The sequence below is a fragment of the Pan paniscus genome, chromosome 13 (assembly GCF_029289425.2).
Source record: "Pan paniscus chromosome 13, NHGRI_mPanPan1-v2.0_pri, whole genome shotgun sequence".
NCBI lineage: Eukaryota > Metazoa > Chordata > Mammalia > Primates > Hominidae > Pan > Pan paniscus.
In genome coordinates this window covers 118,792,244-118,804,850 of record NC_073262.2, presented here as the reverse complement: position 1 = coordinate 118,804,850, position 12,607 = coordinate 118,792,244, and the positions used below count along the sequence as shown (strand labels likewise).

Here is a 12,607-nt window from a genome sequence, read left to right as displayed (position 1 = left end):
GGTGCAAGTAATTTTGGCTGTGGTGGAAACTTTGGTGGAAGAGGAGGCTCTGGTGGTAGAAGTAGAGGTGGTGGCAGCAGAGGTGGTTATGGAGGATGTAATGGTGGATATAATGGATGTGGAGGTGATGGTGGGCAACAGTGTTGGTGGGCCTGCCTACAGCAGTAGTGGGGGCTATGGAGACGGTGGACCAGGATATGAAAACCACGATGGTGGGTAGGGGGATAGTGGTGAAGGATATGATGGTTACAATGAAGGAGGAAATTTTGGCAGCGGTAACTATGGTGGTGGTGGGAACTATAATGATTCTGGACATTTTAGCAGACAAAAACAATCAAATTATGAACCCATTAAAGGGTGCAGTTTTGGTGAAAGAAGCTCGGGGAGTTCCTGTGGTGGTGGTTACGGATCTGGCGGTAGACGTGACGGATATGGTAGCAGAAGGTTCTAAAAACAGCAGAGAGGGGCTACAATTCTTAGCAGGAGAAAGAACAAGGAGTTGTCACAAAAGTTGCAGGTTATTTGAGATAGTCATCCCAAATGCATTAGAGGAACTGTAAAAATCTGCCACAGAAGGAATGGTGATCCATGGTCAGAAAAGTTATTGCAGCTTAAACAGAAAACCCTTCTTGTGCAGGACTATCATAGCCACAGTTTGCAAAAGTGCAGCTATTAATGAATGCAATATAGTGTCGATTAGACGTACATTCCTGAGCTCTTTTATCTGTTGTAGCTTTGTCTGTTTCTTTTTCATTACATCAAGTATATTGCCCTGTAAACTGTGGTAGTGATAACAGGAATAAAAAAATTAAAGAATTTTCAACTTTTCAATATTTGTGTAGTTTTTCTGTATTTTAGTACAGAAACTTAAAATGCAGTTTTGAAGGTATTTTCTTTTGAGTTAACAAGTAAAGAAGATTATTGTTAATTACTATTTTGTATAAATTTTGCTAAAGTTAACTATAAAGAAACATATGCTGACTTGCAGCTCAAGGGGAATCTACTGTCCCCATTTCCAAACCATGACATGAATGCGCACTGACATGTGAAGAGAAGAGATATTTGTATGTTTGCAATGTGTGTTTTAGATTAATAGGATTTGGTATTTAAATTAGCATATTTTTGAATTTAAGAGCATTAAGGTCCCTTCAAATGAAACAATCTCAAAATTCAAAAAACAAAACAAAACAAAAGCTCCCCACAAAGAACTCAGATGGCTTCACTGGTAAATTATATGAAATATGTAAAGAATAAATAATAGAAATCTTGAAGAGAAGGAAACTTCCTAACTCATTCTATGAGCCCAGTATTTTCCTGTTACCAAAACCAAAGACATCACACAAAACAAGAAAACTACAAACAATTTCCCAACAAAATATTAGCTGTCTTAGTGTATTTTGTGCTGCTATAACAGAATACCCAAGACTGGGTAATTTATAAAGAACAGATATTTATTTAGCTCACAGTTCTGGAGGCTGGGAAGTCTAAGAGCATGGCACCGGCAGCTGGAGGAGACCACCCCACATCAGAAGGCAGAAGCAAGCCAGAGACAGAGAAGAAATCAGGCCGAACTCATCCTTTTTATAACTAACCCACTCTAGTGATAATGGCCTGAATCCTTTCATGAGAATGATGCCTCCATGACCTAATTACTTCTTAAAGGTCCCACCTCTCAACACCGTTAGAATGGGGATTAAGTTTCCAACACATAAACTTTGGGTGACATTATTCAAACTGTAGCATTAGCTAAATGAATTCAGTACATATAAAAAGGATTTTATAGAATGACTGGATTTTATACTTGGAATGCAAGGTTGATTTAACAACTATAAGTCAATTAATATATTAGCAGAAGAATAAAAATCACAGTCATCTCAATAGAGGCAGAAAATGCATCTAACAAAACTCAACATCCATTCATAATAAAAACTTTCAACCAATTAGAAATAGAAGGAAACTTTCTCAAGCTGACAAAGGAAATCTGGGTAAAACTTACAACTAACATCATACTAATAGTGAAAGACAAAGGTTTTTCCTTAAGATCAGGAACAGGGCAAGGATGTTCACTCTTATTTCTATTCAACACTGTGCCAGAAGTTCCAGCCAGTACAATAATTAAAAAAAAAGAAAGAAAAACTTACAAGTTATAAAAGAAGAAGTAAAGCTTTCTTTATTTGCAGACAATATGATCCTGTATGTAGAGAATCCTAAGAAGTATATTTAAAAAACCACAAGAACTAATAAGTTTAATAAGGTTGCAAGATATAATAAATAAATAATTTCATTTCTATATACCAGCAACAAATAATCCAAAAATAAAATTAAAAAACAATTCCACTCACAACATCATCAAAAAGAATACTTGGCAATAATTTAATGAAAGAGCTGTATAGCTTGTACACTAAAAACTATAAAACATTATGGAGAAAAAATAAGATCTAAATAAATGAGTAACTATTCCATGTTCATGGATAACTCAGTATTATTACAATGGCAATTTTCCCTTAACTCTTCTATAGACTCAATAAAATCCCTATCAAAATACCAGTGGGTTTTTCATATAAACTGAAAAGCTGGGCCAGGCACGGCAGCTCACGCATGTAATCCCAAAACTTGGAGGCCAAGGCAGGTTGATCACCTCAGGTCAGGAGTTCAACCAGCCTGGTCAACATGGCGAAACCCTGTCTCTACTAAAAAAATACAAACATTAGCCAGGCGTAGTACCTCATGCCTGTAATCCCAGCTACTCAGGAGGCTGAGGCACGAGAATCACTTGAACCCAGGAGGTGGAGGCTACAGTGAGCTAGGATCGCACCACTGTGCTCCAGCCTGGGTAACAGAGTGAGACTTTGTCTCAAAAAAAAAAAAAAAAAAAAAAAGAAAAGAAAAGAAAAGAAAAGCTGATGCTAAAGTTTCCATGGAAACGCAAATGACATAGAGCAGTTAAAACATTTTTAGAAAAGAACAAAGTTGGAGTGTATCCGAGTATTCTATTTTTTAGTCTTTTTTTCTTAAACTTTTCCTTCTGAGGCCCTTTGTATTAACTTTTTAGTTATGAAATAACAACCTTTACTCTCCTCCTTTCCACCAGACACTCCACTGCATTGCTAGCTTGTCTAATTATGTTTGCTTAGAAGTTCCAGAGACAATCCAGGTATCTATAGAATGTTCCACCACCGGGTTATTACTTGAAGGCTGCAGCTAATTTACAACTCGTCAGGCCCAAGATGGCGCCAGCCCATTCAACAGATGGTGCAATAACTCAAGATTATCAGAAAAAGTCACGTAGGCCGGCATCACCTTGCAACCTCCCACCACCTGTGTGCACTCCAGACCCAAACTGACTATGAACAGGTCCCAGGAATTTTTGGGTGTGAGAGAAATGTTCTTTGAACTGTGGTGATAATTTTACAACTCTGTAATTTACAAAAGATCATCAAATTATACTTACCAGTATATTTTATAGTAGAAGATTTCACTTCAATAAAGCTATTTTAAAAAGTAGAATTAATAAGTGCAATTTATCTAAGAGACTTGTAGAGATTTACCACAGACAGAAGAGAGAAACTAGATGTTTCTATCACAGAATAAGTATGAAAACTTAGCGTATCTTACTCTCAATGCCCCAAGAAAACACTATTGGATTCCAAGAGCAAGGGAATTGTAAAAAAGTAGTTCTTATATGAGCAATGGCTCCTGACTTCAAATGGCTACCAATGAAATACCATATTATCCTGAGTGTTATGGCTGAGCCTCATTACCACTGAGAGACATGAACAGATAACTACAGATTTCAGTAATTTAATCTGACAGAGGAAAATGAAAACGGGCCTTTAATTATAACTATTAACTGAAGATTTTTCTCCAACCTCCAAAACATAAGGAACCTCTAAAAACAAGTTAAATTTTCTCCCATTTCCAAAGACATCTAAGCTGGTAATATTCTCCAGCCCTGCTGAAACTGTTCTATAAAGGAATTAAACTCCCTTCCCTTTTCTGGCCAAAGAAGCAAGCACGACATTTTTCTAGGTTTTATGTAGACATGCATGGATCTGACAGGCTAACTGTACCAAATTACACTTGCCACTTCTTTCTGTGTCAGCATATTTTTTGCCTTGGGCATGCAATTTGAAAGGGGAGGACCCAAACACTTTTATTGCATTTAAGTGGAACTCCTAGCTGTTTCTTGGCTCCTCTTAACACATTTCAGTTGATTAGTGACTATTTTAACAAAAGCCTAACATCCTTTCCTAAACATCTTAATTGGTTAAGAGCGTCTGTTGTCTGCTACCAGCAGTCACTTTAAGTCATTGATTAAAGCAGTTTGCACATCAGCACAATCTGAAACCGGTTTCCTTTTTCAACCAGCTGGGCTTAAGAAGCAATCTTGAAGACAGCCCAATTCAAGGAGAACCAAGTACAATACCCTACATGACATGACAATGACCTACCATGGAAGGAAGAACTGCAGAATTTAACAGGAGGTGGAAAGAAAGAACCAAATTGCCATGAGTAAATCCTTGAACTGCTCTCTGTCTCACAAATCATACTCATTAGCACTTACTGCAAGGGTGAATTCTAAGAGCAAGCTGCAGGCCCTTTCTCCTAAGCACCCAAGAGTTCTGCATTTCCATCAGAACCAATTGTGAGCACCTGCCTTGTTGCACTGATGGCCCAAGTCACTGATGCAAGCTGAAATGATATGGTTTGGATTTGCGTCCCGCCCAAATCTCATATCAAATTAGAGGAGCCTGGTAGGAGGTGAATGAATCACGGCAGAGGACTTCCCCTTTGCTGTTCTTGTGACAGTGAGTTCTTTTGATATCTCATGGTTTAAAAGTGTCTCTCTCTCTCTCTCTCCTTCATAGAAGATTGGTATCAGGAGTGATTTAGTATATTAAGTAAAGGCTTGAATGGACTCTGGGCTCATCTAGTTATGATGCTGAGAAAGCCTTCATGAATTCCATTTTCAGCCAGATGGGAAATTATTCTTTCCATTTTTAATATAAAAAGAGAAAAATTACTCAGCACATTTAAGGGAAGCAACTTTCCTACGTAGCATGAGAAAACAAAACACTGGGAGAAAACAGGAACACTGTCATATATTTCATAAGGACTTTTTAAAAAGCTCTCAAGAAGAAATTCAGGTGCTCACTGAGAAATGTAAACTAGAAATCCTAAGCTCCCCACTGATGAAATGGACCCCCTCTTGACAAAGGGGATCCCAGAAAACCTTAACTGAGTTTTTGGTCATGACACGACAAGGGGTCAAGTGCATCTTTTTTTTTTTTTTTTTTGAGACACAGTCTTGCTCTGTCGCCAGGCTGGAGTGCAGTGGCACGATCTCAGCTCACTGCAACCTCCGCCTCCCGGGTTCAAACAATTTTCCTGCCTCAGCCTCCCAAGTAGCTGAGACTACAGGTGCGCGCCACCATGCCCACCTAAGTTTTGTTTTGTTTTTTTTTTTTTTTTTAGTTTCACCATGTTGGCCAGGATGGTCTCAATCTCTTGACCTCCTGATCTGCCCACCTCAGCCTCCCAAAGTGCTGGGATTACAGCCATGAGCCACTGCGCCCGGCCAGGTGCATTTCATTATACCCCTCCTTTTTGCAATTTAGACACAACCTTCCAGCATTAATGTTAAAATAGGTATCATAAGACTGAGAGAACAAACTCTGTAGTAAACAGGACCTAAGGCCATGCCAGGCAAGGGTTAAGTCGCACCCCCTAAACTTAAAGAATAAACTATGTTCTAACTGCCAAAAGGTTTTTCTTTTTCTTAAGCAGCTAAAAAAGCACTGGCCTTGGGATAAGCAATATTGTTTTTTAAACAATTTGCAGCTCTACCAGATGCTGACTGACTGAACTCTTGTTCCACCAGCCATAACTACAGCTTTGATTGGACAAGAGAGTGATTTCGGTAACTTTCTCCTGATAAGAAGACCACCAACCACGGACTGGTTCTAGTGGGTTTTACAAAGATGGCACATTTGCATGCTGTGTCCTGAAAAGACCTTTTGATGTACAGGGTCTAACTGTAATATTTAAATGTCAAGTCTTCCCTGCAAGGTGAACATGGGTATTACGTAACATGCATGTTTAATACTCATGCATCATGACCACCTTCATGAATATTCATAGCTCCTCCTGTAACCTGCTGAATATGTATGTTTAGTCAATCAGGTCAGCAATAATGCTCTTACCCCAAACCCTCCTTCATAGTGCCTGTCTCTGGGCTTTGGCTGGAGGCCATGTTTCCCAGCCTTTGAATAGACTAGGAATAGCCTTTCCCAGGCTTTCATCAAAAGTCCTATCAACAGGCACAAGGTTTCAGATACGTGACCCTATAATGTTGTTTTAAAAAGTGTAGGAAAAGAAGGCATTAGGAATCAAAAGAAACAGTATGGCTAAGTAAAAAATCCAGTATTTGAAAGAGACATGCGTTTGAATTCCTATGTGATCTCTGGGGAAAATGTATCTCCTCCAGTTTTAGTTTATCTATCAGTAGAATGGGGATAATAATACTTACTGTAATTTATATGCGATCTAGGGTCCACTTGGCCTTGCTATTTCCACCTTGCAAGCTGTAACCCTTTATAAGAAATAAAGCTCTCTTTTTCTAAATTTATAGATCTTGTGATTTTTTTCAGTTAACAGAATGTAACTACAGCAAACATGCTTTCATTTTTATGCTACCAGACATTTCTCTTTCTTAATGGATAGCCAGGCTACATTTTACAAGAGCTATATCCTGTAATTAGGGATATTCTGATACAGATTGACAGGAACTTAAAAGGATTTTAAAGGCTGGGTAAGAATAGATGAAAGCCTTTTAGGAAGAGTCACTGAAAAATGAAAATACTTAAAATGATTATGTGTGTATAATGGTCTTCAGTTTCTACGTCATGTGCTTTTTATTTTTTCTTTTCATCTCTATTTCAATGATTTCATCTAAATTATTTGGCTGCTGAGTTTCATTATATTAAGATGTAAACTTCAGGGTGGTGCTGTGCCATCCAATGAAATATACACAACCAGTAAAAAGGTTTAAGCCACAGAGGCCAAGAATTGGCTCTCTGGAATTTGATCCAGAGTCTTTCACATATTTGCAATTATCTGTGAAAAGTCATCCTAACTACTCTGGGCCTCAGTCCGCCCACATGAAAGATGAACAACACCTTAAAGGCCAATGGTGCATAATTATGATGTCAGATAACACACCCTTTCAGCAAGTATTCTCTACAATTCCAAACACACTGATTTTTGTGTTACAATGAGACCACTTGTCCTGATAAATGAGGCATAAAATAAGCCTGGATTGTCAGGTTCTGAGGTTTAATAATTTAAAATGAGTCAAAAAGAAAACCAGTGAAAAACAAGTGAGATATTTAATAAAAATACAAAGTACAGACTAAACCTCTGGAATCCTTAATCATGAATTTTCTCATGATTAGATGTATCAATGCTATTTGGAGAAAGGACTAAAAACGTATGTCAAATTCTTTAAGAAAAAAACTTTTATAGGGCTAAAGATGTTTAAAATTTTAGTGACTGTTTGTATTTAGCATCTTTAAGATGCTCAAGGTATTTGAAAGAGCTTATTTTTCTTAAATTTACCAGCGCTGTGTAGAAAAACGCCATATTTTTATCTTCTTATCTATCTGGGCAGAGTATAATTGATTATATAATTCATACCCAAGATTACATGAATCAGGATCAATTTAAAAAAATCACACACACACACACACACACACACACACCCACAAACCCACACACACACACGAGAGAGATTTCTGCTAGATCACAATTCTCGAAGGTTCACTGTTTAGGGCTTGACTCCTGGCAGAAAATCACATAATGTATGTAAGTAAACAGCCATGCAAATGGGATAGTGCTATACCATACAAAACCAACACTGAAAACTATTTGGCTTTGATGAATATCATATTATTACTAATTGTACCATATTCTATCTAGTGCTGAAATTGCTTGGAAAAAGTGAATTTTAGGAAATATCTTTTAAAAATGAAAGGATGTTTCTAGTAAGTGAGATTAAAGAAGGTTGAAGAACAAAGGCAAAAAGACTCTAGGATGAGACGTAATCCAAACAAAGTGAAAGGGGAAAAAAATGAAGTGATCACCTTCTAATCAAATGGACAAGTACATATTACTGCTCTCTTGTTCATGAGTCAAATGTTAAGGCTGTTTGGGGTCTGTATTATTTCTACTTAGGTCTTCTCTTGACAGACTTTTTTTAAACCAGTCAGGCTCAAGTGAATTCAATTTGGTAACATGGAGCTCTGCCACCCTGTCACTACACACAAGCCTAATACAGAAACTACAATCTCAGTGGCAAAAACAAGGTCCCTGAAAGAGAATCATCTTATTATAAAGTTAAGTTACATTCCATCCTTTTATCTGTCCCCATATATCCATCCTTTCTGGCTCTTAAGATCCTCACAAAACCTGTTTTTGACACACCAAGAACATTCAAGCTATTTTACATTATCTCCCATACTCAGTGGGAATTTATAAATTCAGACATAATCGCGCAGGAACTGTCCGGAGGAAAGAAGTAATGTGGCTTTTCCTTCTTGAACCTGCTGTCTATCTTTTGACATTTTATTATTTTATTTTATTTTAGCATTCTTCCTAAGTTGGGAAAGCACAAGGAGCTGAAAATCATAGCATTCCTCCTTAGCAACTCTGTTGATTAGCTGGGTGGAAGATGTCCAAACAAGTGGATAAACTCAATGTGAAGAGCCTCTGGAGACTCTGAAACCCACAACGACAGGTAACAAATCCCAGATGATGGCAATGATGTGCTTATGAATAGTGTATGTAGGGAAACAACCCTACTTTCGCAACTGATAGATGATTATTATATATACAGCTGTGGTCAAAATTTTTTCTGAGCTGGGCTTGGTGGCTCACACCTGTAATCCCAGCACTTTGGGAGGCCAAGGCAGGCAGATCGCTTGAACTCAGGAGTTCAGGACCAGCCTGGATAACATGGCGAAACCTCATCTCTACAAAAACTACAAAAATTAGCCTGGTGTGGTAGTGTGTGCCTGTAGCTCCAGGTACTTGGGGGGGGTGGAGGTGGTAGAATCACTTGAGCCCAGGAGGTAGAGGCTGCAGTGAGCTGTGATCATGCTACTGCACTCCAGTCTGGGCGACAGACTGAGACCCTTTCACAAAAAAGGAAAAGAGAAAAAAAATTGTTTTCTATTCTAACTCTGTGGTGATAGAATGGTGATGGGTAGGGAGAATGGAGGAAAGGGACTGGGAAAAGGGCAAGAAAGAACATGCTTCCTGGGGTTCAGGGCATTGGTTATCTCCTCTCTGCCAGTAAGCTTAGAACAAGATACATCCCTCACACTGAAAACCAGAAGTTAAGAAAATGTGTAGCTGCCTACTATATACAGACTGCTGATGTCGGGGACAGAATCAAAAGACTCTCAGTTTGATTATGCTACTATCAGGCCTGAGAAAAAGTAACTACGCCCATATTTTAATTTATAATGATAGGTAAAACAGCCGAGTTCTACCTAAGGGTCAAACAATCTTACCAACTATCTATCGCTGATCGCCCTTTTGACAACTGAATTTTAAAAAATAAATTTACTGGAGAAAAGGGGAAGGGATTCCTGTCTCCCGACTCTGGACAGAAATCTCTCTAAAAGAAGACCACTACTAGGGAGGGAGAACTCTTTGGGCCTGCAAGAGAAGTGAGTCTTGGCTTATAAAGGGCGTTAGTAAAAAGATGCCCTAGCGGAAAAACAAACAAACAAGATGCCCAAAACAAAGAACAGGACATCAATTCTGGAGCTGGCACCAAGAACAGCAGAAGGGATAAAAGGGAAGCCAAGTTAAAACCACGAGGAGAACTAGTTGCTAATAAGCAATCCATTTTCCGACAGCTCTGTGGAGAGTCTGGTTTTGTGACATCACTAGAGGGCTCTGATTCACCAAGTCTTAGACGGAGGTCAGAGGGACATCTTTTGTTGAAATACTAGCAACATGCTGGGTCTCAAAGTCAAATTCAATATAAAAGAACAATCTATTCATCAAAAGTCCTATCAGTAGGTACAAGGTTTCAGACACATGACCTTAAAATGTTGTTTTAAAAAGCGTAGGAAAGGAAGTCATTAGGAATCAAAAGAAACAATATGGCTACGTAAAAAATCCAGTATTTGAAAGAGACATGTGTTTGAATTCCTATGTGATCTTTGGGAAAATGCATCTCCTCCAATTTTACAGTTTATCCATCAGTAAAATGGAGATAATAATACTAATTGTTAACTTACATGCTATCTAGGGTCCGCTTGCCCTTGCTATTTTCACAAGACTGCTCTGAATCCCCAATCCCATGGCCAGGGGTAAGACATATTTTCCTAAGATGTGAGTAGATTCTCAGTAACTGACTCTCTCCTGGTCTTTTCAGACTCTGGCCTCCTGTGTGCTCAGGTGCTTTCTCTGCTCTGCATGAAATAATGCCAGATACCAAACTGCCAGTTTCCCCAAATACAGCACTTAAACCTGGCATTTCCAGAGTTGTACTGACACTGAGTAATTTGTGGTCATGAGTTTGAAACGTATAGTAGAAGGCCGTGACTGTGCGTAAATTCACCCACTTTGTCTCCCTGCCTCTCCCCTCTTCTTCTAAGCCCCTCCTCTCCTAAACTAGCTCCAGTTTTTCTCCTTCTATGATGCTGAGGAGCTTCCTTTCCTCCGAAGCCTCTGGACTAGCCAACCAAGTCTGGGGATGCAGACTCGTTCTCTACCCTAAGCACTTATCAAAGTTATTTTCCCAAGTAAAGCAATCCTCTCAGAAAATTCTGGCAAAAGCTGTTAAAGCTCTAACATTTTCTTCATTTCTTCACAAGATTTTGCAGAACTGCTAATGCAGGGTAATTAAAATAACATAAAAGTGCTAGCACAATGCCTTGAACATAGTAAATATGAAACCGCTAGTGGCTACCATATAATGGTGATGACAGATAGATTCAGTCCCTGAAAAGACCATGCCTACACCAACCACAGAGTCCAATCACTTCCAAACGGGGGACCTTGGACTTTGACTGGCTGAGGTAATTGACGACATACAATTGAAAGCTAGGAAAGTCTCGATTTTCCTTCAAAAACACAATAGTCTTGATAGACAAGAGTTCATTGACTTGTCACAGTAGCATCTCCGCCACTTTCCGAGCACCCTGTAACAATATACAGCTGAACAGACAACAGGTATAATACTGTGAAAGTGTCTTGATCACTCCAATACATTAAAGAGAGAAATTCTGAAGTACTGTTTTCACCAATCCTAGAAAACTGTCACTTAGAACTTCAGATCTCCTTCTATTTACATGAGGTTTTGTTTTGTGTTAAAACTCAAAGTTTTTCTCCTATATGGCAACTTTTAGCAGGACAAAAAGCTCTTCTTCCATCTCAAAACCAAAAACATATACACCCCACTTAAGAGACTGCAGATTACTATGATAACGAAGCTGTTCTTCCTCTGGAGATTCTCATGGGTTTGGCCTTTGGCATTCCTGCTGACAGGATTTAGCCTGGTAGACTGTAAGCGCTCTCTGAGGCTCAGCTGCTCATGCTTGCCTCTGGACAACAGCACAGTAGATCTGGGGATCTTGCCAGGATTCCTAGACTGCAAGTAGTAAGATGCATTAGACCTACTGCAGGCAGTAGTGCTTCTAAGCATTTAACTCTCATTTTTGGGCCGGGCACGGTGGCTCATGCCACCGTGGCTCACGGTAATCCCAGCACTTTGGGAGACCAAGGTGGGCAGATCACTTGAGGTCAAGAGTTCGAGACCAGCCTGGCCAACATAATGAAACCCCGTCTGTGCTAAAAATACAAAAATTAGCCGGGCGTGGGGGTATGCAACTGTAGTTCCAGCTACTCGGGAGGCCAGGGTGAAGGCTGCAGTAAGCCGAGATCTCACCACTGCACTCCAGCCTGGGCAACAGAGCAAGATTCTGTCCCCCCCAAAAAAAGAAAAAGAAAAAAAGTAATTTTTGGCCAGGCATGGTGACTCACACATGTAATCTCAGAGCTTTGGGAGGCCGAAGTGGGAGGATCACTTGAGCCCAGAGGTCCAACGTTATAGTGAGCTATGATCCTGCCACTGCACTCCAGCCTGGGTGACAGAGCGAGACCCTGTCACTAAAAAAAGTGATTCCCCTGCTCCCTGCAGGATGTTGGAAGAAAAAGTTCTATACACACATGAACAAACATAAACACTCACATACGTAGAAGTCAGCTTGCAGACAGGCCAGACTTGGACCAGCAATAATGAATATAATAGTTTATATATAAATCTGCAGGATTAACAACTGCCAGTTGCCACCATTTAAAGGGTAAATGAACAGAAACCTGAATGCAATCAAGTGAATGAATGTTAGTTCCAGGCCCTCTGTGCATCCCTGAAAGCTATTTTTATGTTAGCCACAGCCTAAATGAGATTCTAGGTACTATCTGATAAGGAAAATTGACCATGCAGCCATTTTGAGAAGGATTAAATTTAGGGGCAGCATCAAGGTCTTTCTAGGTCTACTATAAATGGGCCACAAACTCTTAGGACTGGAAC

General features: G+C 39.4%; 1 protein-coding gene across 1 annotated transcript in view; it reads right to left on the bottom strand.

The window, feature by feature from the left end:
- Positions 1-12,607, bottom strand: part of XRCC5 (X-ray repair cross complementing 5) — a 97,055-nt gene that overhangs the window by 30,896 nt on the left and 53,552 nt on the right. The window lies entirely within an intron of this gene.